At 37.7% G+C, this 14,248-nt stretch overlaps 1 pseudogene; it reads right to left on the bottom strand.

Annotated features, from left to right (window-relative positions):
* Window positions 1–3,876: 3,876 nt before the first annotated feature.
* On the bottom strand, window positions 3,877–10,839 carry LOC127445674 (uncharacterized protein C17orf67 homolog; annotated as a pseudogene).
* Window positions 10,840–14,248: the final 3,409 nt, after the last annotated feature.

Here is a 14,248-nt window from a genome sequence, read left to right as displayed (position 1 = left end):
TGCGTGAAACTTAAAAGTTGTAATTTTGCACACATGCGTCATTAAGTTTTCAATTACTGTAATAATTTACTGGTTCTTTTTTTTTTTTTTTTTCTCCAGTTATAATCTTTATGTACCTGTAGACTAAACGGTAGGCTACTGCAGCCTAAACAATTTTCACATATAAAAGTGCCTATTTCATTTTCGTCTGAATTGTACCCTAATGGACGTGCATCTTTCGATTCTTCTTACTGGAACTCAAACTCGCATTCGTAAATATCGAGTAATGCTAAATTATATGAGTTGAGAATTCTTCATAGTTTTGTCAATGAATAACATAAATATATCCATAAATAGGGCTAAATAAAAGTTCCTTAACATTATTAGGAATGGAACATTTTGTAAATAACTTGTACTCAGCGAAACACTTAAAAAGGGAAAACAAAAAACAAAATAAAACACACGACCATAGATATGTCGATATAAAGTCGATATAAATTTCGCTTATTTGCGAAATTAGAGTAGCATTAAATGCAAGACGAGATCTGTCCTTGTTTGAAGGTAATAGGCCTTCTATTTTTTTATTCCCTGATCTTAGGTTGGATTTCAACTGCCGAATTAAGTACCATGATAAGTCTAGCTATTATAGCTATTTAGTGTACAGCGTTCATCATTAGTCTCCAATCTAAAATTATATTTTGTAATTCTTTTTTATTTTACAAATTCATATTTTATCCGACCGATTACATAGTCTAAATAAGAAATCTCTAAAATGCTTCTAAATTATCGATGGGTAGGTGTCTTCATGGCTTTTTGTGTCCTTGGCCTCCTCAGCATTTTAGGCTCTTTTTTTATTGCAATCCGTTTCGTTGTCTTTATCACCATAGTCATTGCCGCAGTTGTTGTCTTCACCCTGGAAAAAAAAGCACTTTGCATTAATTTTGCATTCACGTAAAAACAAGTATTTACTAATGTTTTAATGATCCGTTTTCCTTGATAAAACGGATGAGATAGCAATTAACTGTAGGCCTGTAAAACTATTTAGAGCAGTCAGCATGTCTACTTCAAGCACTTTTGTTGTTCCTTTCAAAACAAGTTTTGTCCACTTTAAGCCCATACAAGCGAGATGCTATTCTGTAACTCTTGTTTTAGTGTATTAGTTGCCCTGACCTGCATTGTTGAACAATTTAAATTCCAAATGATGAGTGCGCTCTAAATTTTGCTGGGTTATTTTTTAAACCCAGAATGCTGGGTTGAGTCTGCTGGGTCATTATGTTGAGTTATTTTCACATTGTTGGGTAGTTTTTAACCAAACGTTGCTGGGTTAATGGTTGGGTCATTTTCTGACAGTAAAATTCACCACTGCCAACTCAAGCTGCTGGGTCAGAATAACCCACTGCTGGGTTATCTGTGCCAAACTGGATAAAACCAGTTGTTCATCTGTCATTTTTTGCCTCCTGTCCTGAGAAAACGTCCTGAGGGGAATCTTCTTCAATAAAATTAAGGTTTGTATTCACTTGTATTCCTGTCAGTAATTACTGCACAGACAGGAACAACTTCCGTTGTCTCACATGATAATTTTTGTTTTTTAAATGTATTATTTGTATTACAACATTAACGTAATACCAAGCTAGTTTGGCAGCTAACTCATTTCATATCTGTTAAGGTCGCTGGCTTTGCTTAAATGCTTAACAATGTCTACACACCCAGAGATAGCGACGCGACCATGTCAAGAGAGTGGCGCGCTACAGCAGCCATGACGCGACACTTTGCGAGGTAGCTCACAGAAGTCACGCGTTTGCCGTTAACGACTTCATCGATGATGAGAGCGATCGAGTATCGACAGGATTTGAAACTTGTGTCCAACAGTGACACAAGGTAAAGCTCTTTCTCTTATCATTTACTCACTCTCATGTCATCCCAGATGTGTATGACTTTCTTTCTTCTGCAGAACACAAACAAGGATTTTTAGAAGAATATCTCAGCTCTGTAGGTCCATACAATGCAAGTGAATGGTGGCCAGAAATCTGAAGCTCCAAAAAGCAGAAAAAGGCAGAATAAAAGGTATCCATATGACTCCAGTGGTTTAATCAATGTCTTCTGAAGTGACCCAGTTGGTTTTGGGTGAGAACAAACCAAAATGTATCTCCGTTTTCACTGTAAATCTTGTCATTGCAGTCTCTAGGTACGATCATGATTTTAAGCTCAATTACTCTTCCTAGCGCCATCTAGCGGCTGTGCACATGCGTCAAGCAGTAGGTAATCCTAGATACTGATATTACAGAAGATATTTATTAAACCACTGGAATCTTATGTTTTACTTTTATGCTACCCTTTGCTGTTTTTTGGAGCTTCAAAATGTTGGCACCTGAGATTTTCTTCTAAAAATCTTCATTTGTGCTCTGCAGAAAAAAATAAATAAACAAATAAAGTCATACACATTTGCGATGGCATGAGGGTGAGTAAATGATGAGAGAATTTTAATTTTTGGGTGAACTATTCCTTTAAATGTTTTATGAATTATGTATGACTACTTTATGGATCTTAATGAATTTGTCATAATTATACTTTTTAAGATTTGTCCTCAAATAAAAAATAAGTTAATCTAAAATGTTCTTGTGTTTATTTCATTCTTATCAAATCTTATCATATATATATTATTTTTCAGCGAAACTAGAGTGCCGCCATTATCAACCTTGAATGTAGACCACTTCCGGTATCATAACCACCAGCTATTTTAGGATACAAAAATACTACATTATGCTGCTTTATATTACAGGCTGGCAATATATGTCGTCATATTATTATCATTAATTATGATAATAATAAACTCATTGGTTTTGAATGCATATAGTTTTACTGTATATCGCATTTTGCCATTGTTTTATCACACTGTTGCACAGGCACAATGAATGAGGGATCAGGTGCTGACATGACAGACCTCCACACCATCTGACACGCCTCCACAAACTTTACACAACCAGCAGAGAGCAGAAAGCCGCTGGGCAAATGCTGCTATAACTTTCTTTGCGCCAAAACTGCATCTTGTTTTAACTTAATTTTTATAAAAGTAAAAATTAATAAATGCATTTTACTCTCCATTCTTTTTAGAGAGCATTCTCTCTTTCTTAGCAGTGTATAGTAAACAGACATGCAGAACATTCTGCTGTACATCCTGTGGTTGTGTGTAGTCTATAAACTTATATCACTAAATCCTGGTATTATTATCCTTCTATTTATTTACATTGCAGTCAATAACAGCGGAAATTTTACACATTCGCCAGGAAATGCAGCAGCTGCTTACATCCACATTGCAAAATAAGGTGGATACAGTATATATATATATATACAGTATATATAGGCTATATATAAAACAATAAAAAAACATTTCATTTTATCTTACAGCAAAATCTCTATATACAGATTTTGCTGTAGAAAAAAATGAAAACAATAACAATTTATTAGGTAAAATTAACTCAGCATATTGTCAATAGGAGCTGACATGTTGGGTTAAATGTACAACCCAGCTTGCTGGGTTAAAATGTGTAACCCAACTTGCTAGGCTAGTTTAACCCAACGTATGTTCTGTCCAATATTTACACAGCGCTGGGTTGCAAATTGGGTTATTTTTTAACCCAGCCAAATTTAGAGTGTGTAAACCATTATTGTTGCATTCACCAACATTTTTTATATAAAGTTTTTGTCTGGACACATATGAGCAGACTTAATCATTGTCTGCACCGAATGTTATAAAAAAAAGGTTATTGTTTGAATTAAACGAGGCATCTAGAGAAAGGAGTGAAGAGTGAAGGCACAATAATATTTGAAACCACGTTAGTAAGCTCAAACACTGCAGTCAAACAAACACTAAAGAACCTATGGATCACTGCAGACTGGTTAGGCAGGGTGGCCATAGTTGCGGTCACAACGGGGGAACAGTGAGGGTTCAGCCAGAGCTCCAGATTGGTCTCTCTAGCCCTCTGCTCCAGACTCTGCATATGCAGCGTGTGCTCCTGAAATACACACAGTGAACTCTAAATTCTGGAGTATTGTCCTTGAACTGAGCTATTGATTTATTGAATATTTTGTATTGAAAAAGACCACAAAGCAACATTGCACCCTCAGATTTTTACCATTACAGGTTAAAAAAAAAAATTGAAGAAGAAAACTACAGCTAGATTCTCATGCATGATGTTTGTATTGTTATTAAAAATGTGAATTAAATAATCCTAGAGTTTGTTGTTGGCTTCCCACCCTCATAGGTTCATCAGGGTATCCAGGCTTCTGTCTCTTGCTGTGGAGTAGCTGCTTTGCAAAGCTCTCAATTATGGGGTTTGCATCTAAGAACATGACATGCATCAAGATACAGTACTTTTATGGTAATGACAACATGATATATTAATGTAAAATTAATTCAAAATTTAAAAAAATCCCTGAGATTTATTATTAATATTAATGTGATTTCACAACATTTGGCTCATTATAGCCTACTTAATTTTTTACATGTAAATAATGGTGATTGGTCTCTCAAAGACTTCAGTCTGTGTCCTTTCATTCATTTGTTCATTCTTTCTTTCATCAAATCCCGGGTACGGCACGGGACCCATAATTTTGGTGGTAGCTCATGAAAGGAACAGTGGCACGCTCCTTCCCTCTGTAGTGCTAGGGTCTTCTCCTTGGGCAAGAGAAGAATAACCCTTAAGCCTCCCTTACTAGGTTTACAAACTTCTCTCCATTTTACTTTGATACTCATCCCCCGAGAAGACCCGGGGTAGAATAGGTCCCCAGCACCCCCTTGCTGTTTGTAAAAGTCGACAAATGGGGCAACTTCTTTGATGTAAGTTGCAATCCGTGTCTGTGGAGGAAGAGGTCCTGGTACTTGAGGAATGTGGTTAGCTGCAGCTTTCCCAGGTCCAACACAGTGCTTTGGCTCTAACTTCATATAGACGGGAGGTTGGAAGGTCCCGATCCAATCAAGCGGCTAGTCATGACATGCCCTGGATAGTCTTTGGCAATTCAATCAGCCATATCTTACTCATCCTGAAGGCGATGGATTAGGGTCAATCCAGTAAATTGAACTTTCAGTCCTTCTTGCTCGAGTATATCATCTCTGTATCTATGGTGCATATCTGCAGGAGATCCGCGGCTCTATGCATCCCCCTGTTGGGCTCCGAGGTGGGTGGGGAGCAGAGATGATGAAACCAAATAATATTAACATGGCTAACAAATAAACCCCAAAAAGACAAATGTTGGATCAGAATTCGGACAATGATTCAGAGAATGGTTGCGTGTTCTCCCAAAAAACTGTAAACCGGCAGAGGTTTATTCTACTTGAATCTTTATCACCTGACGCGCCCCTTACCAAGTTATCCCCTTTCGCAATACAGAAAGGAATCTCAGGTATAGCAGGGACTGTCAAAGATGTGAAGAAGTTGAGGTCTGGTCAAATCCTTGTGGAATGTGCAAAGAAAGCTCATGCTGATAATCTAATGCATGCTAATATATTGGATGGGGTTCCTATGAAAGTCTCTTATCACCCACATCTAAATAACAGCAGAGGAGTAATCCGTACAAGAGAACTTCAGGATATGGATGAGGTTGAAATAGCCTCAGAACTAACACAGCAAGGAGTAACATATGTGAAGAGAATCACAATTAAAAAAGAAGTCCAAATAATAAAAACTAACACATATATCATGACGTTTAACAAACCTCAACCACCAGAAGGAATCCGACTAGGATATTTGAGTGTTCTTCTTTCCTAATCCTTTAAGATGTTTTAATTGCCAAAAGTTTGGTCATGGCTCTGCTGGATGTAATGTATTAATTAATGTATTATGTAATAAATAATGTATTAATTGCAAAGGTGACCATCGAGCCACATCTAAAGATTGTACTATATGGATCAAAGAAAAAGAAATCCAAAAAGTAAAATGCCTTAAAAAGATGAGCTACCTGGAAGCACGCGAAAAGGTTGAGAGGATGACTAACTTCAAATTTGAAAAATCCTTTGCCTCTGTAGCTCAACTGACGACGAATACTGTTGAATGCCAAACAGATATGACCTGGTTAAATAAAGACAAACCACAACTAATTATCAAAAGTTCAACGTCCTCAAAAAAGAAGGTGCAAGAAACCCAAACTTCAACATGTCAGACTCAAACCAGTGAAGATCAAAGCTTGATAATAGAGAACTCTCTCTCTTCAAAAAGGAAAGAAGTCACAGCATGGCACAAGAGCACATCAATCAAAGGCTAGTCAGGAAAGTAGATCTCGGAAGATTGAACACACAAAGGACATCGATATGGAGGGAATATTAGTCCCCCGTAGCCGTAGTGCTTCCCCTAGGGTTAGGAGTAGTGGGCATATTCCCGTTCTACCCACCTGATGGGTCGAGGAGTTAAGGCAAATTTTGCAGAACTTCAGCATCTAACTGCTTTACTTAATCCTCTTGCTGTTTGTCTACAAGAGACACACTTATCACCAAACAGCACTTTTTCTCTGAAACAATTTATACGTTTTAATGCATTTGGCCCAAATATACATCATCCGTTTGGCGGGGTGGCCATCTTATTAAGACAGGATATAATTCACAGTCAGATCACAATAGACTCCCACCTACAAGCAATGCCCTTACATATAACTCTCCATAAAACTATTACTTTGTGCTCAATTTATATACCCCCTGATGTTACCGTGACCTTACAAGACTTGAACAAATTGGCTGATCAGTTGCCACCCCTTTACATCATTATGGGTGACTTTAACAGTCATAGTCCATTATGGGGAGGAAGCCACACTAATGTGAAGGGCAAAAGAGTTGAAGACTTTATTAGTAATAATGCTCTGTGCCTCTTCAATGATGGTTCAAATACTTCCTTACACCAGGGATATGGAACATATTCTGCCATTGACTTGACAATATGCAAACCTGAGTTATTGCTTGACTTCTCATGGAAAACCTGGGATGACCTATGTGGAAGTGACCACTTCCCTTTGATACTCACCTCTACAAGACTAGACATCCAACAGAGAACCCTAAGATGGCAACTCAAAAAAGCCAATGTTTCAAACCATGCCCTATGAAAAATTTAAAATGAGGATTAAAAATAACCAAGACCCAGCAAAAAGCTTTACAAACACTTTAATTGAAATAGCAAATGAAACTATTCCTAAGACATCATCAAAGCCACATTGTAAGTCTAACCCATGGTTCAACGACAACTGTAAAAAGGCTATCAAATCCCGTAAAAAAGCAGAGAAACTCTTCAACAAACATTCAACAACAGAGAATCTTACAAAACTAAAAAGCTGTCGGGCAAAAGCACGAAAAATCACTAATGAGACAAAAAGACAGAGCTGGAGAAATTTTGATTCTAGTCTTACATCAGATACACCATCCAAAAAGATCTAGGATTTGATTTGAAAGATGGAAAATAGGGGAGGTGGTCCACAAGTTCAACTTATTAAACATCAAGGCACCCTATTAACTACAAAACAGGAAATAGCAAATAAACTAGCAGAGTCTTTTGAGAAGAACTCTTCACTAGAAAACTGTCAAAATAATTTCAATACAATAAGAATACAACAAGAACAGAAACCCCTTGATTTCTCCTCAAACAATATGGAACCATATAATCAGCCTTTCACAGTGGAGGAGCTTTCAAGAGCTTTAAAGCACGCTCATAATACAGCAGATGGACCAGACAAAATTCATTATGAGTTTTTAAAGCATCTGCCCCATACAGTACTACTGTTCCTTCTGGAAATTTTAATACCATCTGGACCTTCATCCTGTAATTCAATAATTATACCCATACCGAAAAAGTACCATTCTGATGCTAACAATTATCACCCAATAGCACTGACCAGTTGCCTCTGTAAAACTATGGAGAGAACGGTCATTGATCATCTAGTGTGGATACTAGAGTCTGAACACAAGATCAGTAAATTCCAGTGTGGGTTTAGAAAAGGAAAAAGCACACTGGATCACCTTATTAGACTGGAATCATTTGTATGGGACAGCTTTAAAAGAACATGCTGTAGCTGTTTTCTTTGACCTGGAGAAGGCTTATGATACCACTTGGAGATATGGCATCCTTAAAAGATCTATATGAACTCGGTCTTCCGTGTTCAGATAGGAACTACCCTGTCAAATTCACATATTCAAGAACTAGGGGTCCCTCAAGGAAGTATTCTCTCTGTTACACTTTTCAGTATCAAGATTAATAGTATAGCGAATGTTATAATGCCCAATATTTTTTGCAGTTTATATGTTGATGATCTGTGTATTTGTTACAGAGGAAAAAATATGAATGTAATCGAATGACTAGTACAATTATGCATCAATAAATAAATGAATGGTCAGTCATAAATGGATTAAAATTTTCTAAAACAAAGACTGTTTGTATGCACTTTTGCCTTTTGCCTACATCCTGACCCAGAGTTTTTTTTTGGAAGGAGAACCCATCAAAGTCGTCAAAGAACTTAAATTTTTAGGACTTGTGTTCGATAACAAACTCACTTTTATTCCACACATGAGAAACCTGAGGAAAAAGTGTTTCAAGACATTGAATATTATAAAAGTGCTGGCAAAATCAAAATGAGGTGCTGATTTCACTGTACTTTTATGACTTTACAGAATGCTAGTCAGATCCCGGCTAGACTATGCGTGCTTTGTATATGGCTCAGCAAGAAAGTTCTACATTCAAATTCTGGACACCTTACATCACCAAGGACTACGACTGGCTTTAGGAGAGTTCAGAACCTCTCCTGTTCAGAGTCTTTTCACAGAAGCCAGAGAACCTTCACTCCAGAACAGACGTTTGAAGTTGGCACAACAATATGCAGTGAAACTTAAGGCAAACCAAAGCAATCCAGCCTACCAGACATTTTTTCACCCCGAACGATCTTACTTATATGAAGCCAGACCCAGATATATCAGACCTTTTGGAATGAGGATGAAACCTTATCTAGAAAACCTGGATATCAATTTGGACAACTTAACCCAAGCTCATGTTTGTTCTATACCACTGTGGGATCTGAAAAGGCCAAATATCATTTTGACAATGACCCAGCACAAAAATACTGAGACACACCCTAATGAGTACCACCAGCAATTTTTAGATATTAGATGTCCTTTTCCTCTCCATAAACCTGTTTTCACTGATGGCTCAAAAGCAGATAATAAAGTTTCGGCAGTAGCAGTTATCGGAGATCAGCACTATGGAATCCATATTCCTGGACAATGCTCCATCTTTACTGCTGAAGCTCATGCTCTGCTTTTTTAGCCCTGGAAAATTTTAAGAATGAACAAGGATGAAATTTTTTTAATCTTCACAGACTCAAAATCTTGCCTTGCTTTGGAATCTGTAAAGACTGATCACCCCATTATTTTGAGTATTTTAACTAAAGTAGACAACTTACAGAAAGAAAACTAAAGTATCTTTTTCTGCTGGATCTCAGGTCATTTTGGACTGTCAGGCAATGAGAAAGCAGATATCGCAGCTAAAGAAGCCCTTTCTCTAGAAATCACAGAGTGTAGTATTCCACCCACGGACCTAAAACCCTTACTAAACTCTTATATCTCTAACAAATTGCAGATAGAATGGGACGAATGTAAAAACAATAAGCTTTATGAAATAAATCCCAGTATAACTAATAATATTTCCTCTAACTTCGAAAAAAGGCATGATCGAATTGTATATACTAGGTGTCGAACAGGTCATTCTAGACTGACACATGGATTTTTATTAAAAGGTGAAGATCCTCCGTCATGTCTTTCCTGTCAGACTGTACTGACTATTAAGCACATTTTATTGGATTGCGCTGCTTTTAATACTATTAGAGAAAGGTTTTAAAAATATCTAAGAGTTTCTGTCTAACATAAAACTAAAATTCCTTATTTAATTTTTATGTTTTTGATACTTAATCTGTTCTCCCCGCGTGGATAGCCTTGTTGCTGACATGACGCTAAAAATAAACAAATAAATACATCTTTCGTCGAGTCCTTTGGCGATCTAATTTGTTTTAATTTTGGCCTTTCTCTTTAACACTTTCGTCACCCCTCTCTTTTCTTTCTCTCTCTTTCACACACACACACACACACACACACACACACACACACACACACACACACACACACACACACACACACACACACACACAAGCGCTGTTTCTCTATGGTTCTCTACACAAAGTGCCCATTCATGAGCGTGTCTCCCCAGGGAGCGCGAACTAGCGCGCGCCTGACCTGAAGCTCTGACCCACAGAACAGTTTTTGGGAGACATACTTGTATATTTTTATATACTAGAATGTATATAATATAGCATATATTTTAAATATTTATAGTATATTTTGAAATGCAAAAAAATCGAAAACTTTAATAAACAAAGACAGGAAATAGAAAATAAAAAATAGAAAAGAGTAGCCTATACATATAGGCTATATATTGTATACATATCGTTTGTTGTATATGACATTTAATGTTTACATGTGAGAGAGGATATAAACAATAATTTAAAAATAATGAGCATAGGCAACGCATAATTATAATAATATCATAGAGTTTCATATCGCACCAGTTCTGTCAGTGATTAAATGACTGTGAGAACCATTTATGTATGCTCTAAAATAAGTGCCATTGTACCAAAATATTCTGAAAAGGGATTTTGCATGAGAATTAGATTCAGTGAAATGTACAATACACACCAACGTCTCAACTCACAGTGATATGCAAATAAAACACAGTGTTATGGAAAAATATGTTATAGGTCTAGGCCTAAGCGTTTGACCAGAAAACACATACCTGTGCATAAAGTCGATAAGACCACGCAAAAAAGGCATGCCACCAGCTTCATTTTCACTTCTGTCCGTCCTCAGCTCGAAATAACTTATTTACCCAACTTATAAGTAGGAGAAATTCATGTCTACGTCATTTAGAAGTTACACCTACTGCAATTAAATGCTCACAGGCCACTGGATACATACATGGAGGAGGAAGAAGATTAATTATTTGTAAAATAGGAAAACAAGAAATTGTTTGAAAATTGCTGAAAGAGAAACAAGAGGAGGTATTTATTTTATCCCACATATGTTCTTATCAAACACCTCTACACTGCGGTTAACTGACAAGTTTACTCATTCCCTCTTGTCTATACATCTGCATGAGGCTATCTATTCCACTAGATGTCGCACTCAGCCAGACTTACGCAAAGTCTGGGCGGTTCATTAATAAAAAAGAAAAGAAAAAAGAAGGAAAAAAGAACAGAAAAAGAAAAGAAATAAACGTCAGTTAGGACATCTAGGATCACTATGTATAATATTTAATGTAACACTTATTCTTTATTATTATTTCTTACTATACAATGGTTACAATTGCCGCTTTCACATTCTGTATTAGGCTACTATTGTCATGGGCGTATACGGGAGACGCACTTTTTCACTGAGCAAATGTGTTAACGTTGTGAATTTCATACACCAAATGTGTATATATGTAAATGCATATAGTTAATAGAATGTGCTGCTCAAATGAGCTCATCATGTAACGTCGTTGCCATAGCGACCATGTCACGAACCCGATCTGCATGTCAGCCACAGGGTGAGGGCTAGATCATTAACTCAGCGCGGGGAAAATACCCTCTATTAATGTTTTTACTGTGACATCAAGAAATGTAAGTTGTCTTCTGGTATCTGTTTATGATGATGATCTTTGCTTTATTTTAATTTCGCTTTAAATTCGGTACTCGCGATTACTCGTGAATATCCAAACCTGGATCAACTGTCCCAAAGCATACCACTAGTTCATGTGCTCTCTTTGGCGACTGTGTGAGTCGTTTACGCCAATAATGACAACAGGCACAAGTTAAAATATTAGGGCTAAAATGTTAATTTCTCAATGCTTCTCCTCAGTGCTGTCTGGGTCTCTTCTAAATAATAACTGGATATCTAGGTTAATACATTAATACTAATTCTTTGCTGTTACAGTTTGACTGAGAGCAGGCTAGTTCTGTAAAAGCAGCCGTATAAGATCAAAGAGAACATTTATATATAAACTTTATGGCTAATTTTACAGAACTACTCTCAGTCAAACTGTAACAGCAAAGAATAAGTATTAATGTATTAATGTTCTCTCTGAAATAGCTTATAAGTTATCCAGCCAAGACTGAGCTCTTTTAGTTGTCAATAGCCTATTCAAGAGGCATATAGGCCAGTTACTTCATTTTGTTCTTGTGGGGCAGAATAGAATCTTTGTCGAGTCTAATCTGCCTTCACAGGACAGATATGGACAAAGAGACACGATTCTGGTCATAGCTCAGTTTGGACAAAATATTTTGTCACTGCGGTTTGCCTTTGAATGGCTGTATTGTTGTTTGATAAATATTCCATATTTACCAATTTCATATATAATATACACTCACTGACCACTTTATTAGGAACACCTGTACACCTACTTATTCATGGGATTATCTAATCAGGCAATCATGTGGCAGCAGTGCAGTGCATAAAATCATACAGATAAGGGTCAGCAGCTTCAGTTAATGTTCACATAAACCATCAGAATGTGGAAAAAATTTAGTCTCAGTGATTTCGATCGTGCCATGATTGTTGGTGCCAGACAGGCTGGTTTGATTATTTCTGGAACTGCTGATCTCCTGGGATTTTCATGCACAACAGTCTCTAGAGTTTACTCAGAATCATGCCAAAAACAAAAAACATTCAGTGAGTGGCAGTTCTGCGGATGGAAACACCTTGTTGATGAGGGAGGTCAACGGAGAATGACACTCAGATAACCACCCTGTACAACTGTAGTGAGCAGAATAGCATCTCAGAATATACAACACGTCGAACATTGAGGCGAATTGGCTACAACAGCAGAAGACCACGTCGGGACCACTTTTGTCAGCCAAGAACAGAAAGCTGAGGCTGCAGTGGGCATAGGCTCACTAAAACTGGACAGTTATAGACTGGATAAACATAGCATGGTCTGATGATTTCTGCTGAGGTACACAGATGGTAGACCCATGCACTGCAGCCTCAGCTTTCTGTCTGAAAGTCTGTCTGTTTTCTTTCTGATGATGTAGGACCAGCACTGGACACCCCCCACCCAAATCAAGTTGTTCCGAGTCTTCTAGTTTGACACCAGCTTAAGTTGTACTTAATGGACTTAAGAGCGGTTCATGTCACTGGTGTTACCACGTACCAAAAAAACCTTTGTTTGGAAAAAATATCCAGATTTTGATGTCAACTACTACATCCAGCATCCTACTTGCTGAAGTTGTATCAAGAAAGGCACATTATAAGTCTTCTGTCTCTTTTCAGTTATCAGAACTGTCCTCATTTGTCTCATAATTTCATTCGAGGCTTTTAGGTGACGTCACTGGTCAACCCGATCTCATTAAAAGTCGTACATAATTTACGAGTTATTACATCTATTTTGTATGGTCTCGTACGATGTTGTTCGCATAAACTTGTACGATTTCATCACGTGCAAATTCTCGGATGTCTAATGCCCTCCGCAAAACTATCAGAGCAGCCAAACGCCAGTACAGGGACAAGATTGAAGGACAGTTAAACATCACCGACTCTAGAAGCATGTGGTAGGGAATTAATATCATCACGGACTTCAAAGGGAATAAAAACTCACGGAGAGAGCTCCCGTGGCCGAAACTACAGAGGTTAGTTCACTCTCCGTCTCTGTAGCGGACTTAACCCTATCCTTCCACAGGTGAATATCCGTAAAGCCGCGGGTCCAGACAGCATTCGCGCTGCGTCATCAGAGCGTGCACGAACCAACTGGCTGGTGTTTTTACAGACATTTTCAACCTTTCCCTCTCCTTCTCTGTGGTCCCCACATGCTTTAAAACGTCCACCATTGTACCTGTACCAAAGCTATCCAAAATCACTTGCTTAAATGACTGGTGTCCTGTTGCTCTGACCCCCATCATCAGCAAATGCTTTGAGAGACTAATCAGAGACTACATCTGCTCTGTGCTGCCTGCCTCACTGGACTCACTGCAGTTTGCTTACCGCTCCACTGATGATGCCATTGCATCTACACCACACACTGCCCTCTCCCACCTGGAAAAAAAGGAACACATATGTGAGAATGTTTGCTTGGAACTGCACCCATGACTTTCACCCACTGTTGCACTTGTGTATATGGTTGGAGTGACAATAAACTGATTTTATTTTATTTTGATTTGATAATGCGGAAGCGCAAGTTCAGCGCACGAGGTGTTAAGGACATACTTATTAATATTATGCCCT

Source organism: Myxocyprinus asiaticus, chromosome 9 (assembly GCF_019703515.2).
Source record: "Myxocyprinus asiaticus isolate MX2 ecotype Aquarium Trade chromosome 9, UBuf_Myxa_2, whole genome shotgun sequence".
Classification (NCBI taxonomy): Eukaryota; Metazoa; Chordata; class Actinopteri; order Cypriniformes; family Catostomidae; genus Myxocyprinus; species Myxocyprinus asiaticus.
Note: the sequence above shows the minus strand (reverse complement) of the source record. Positions and strands in the feature narration are given on the sequence as shown.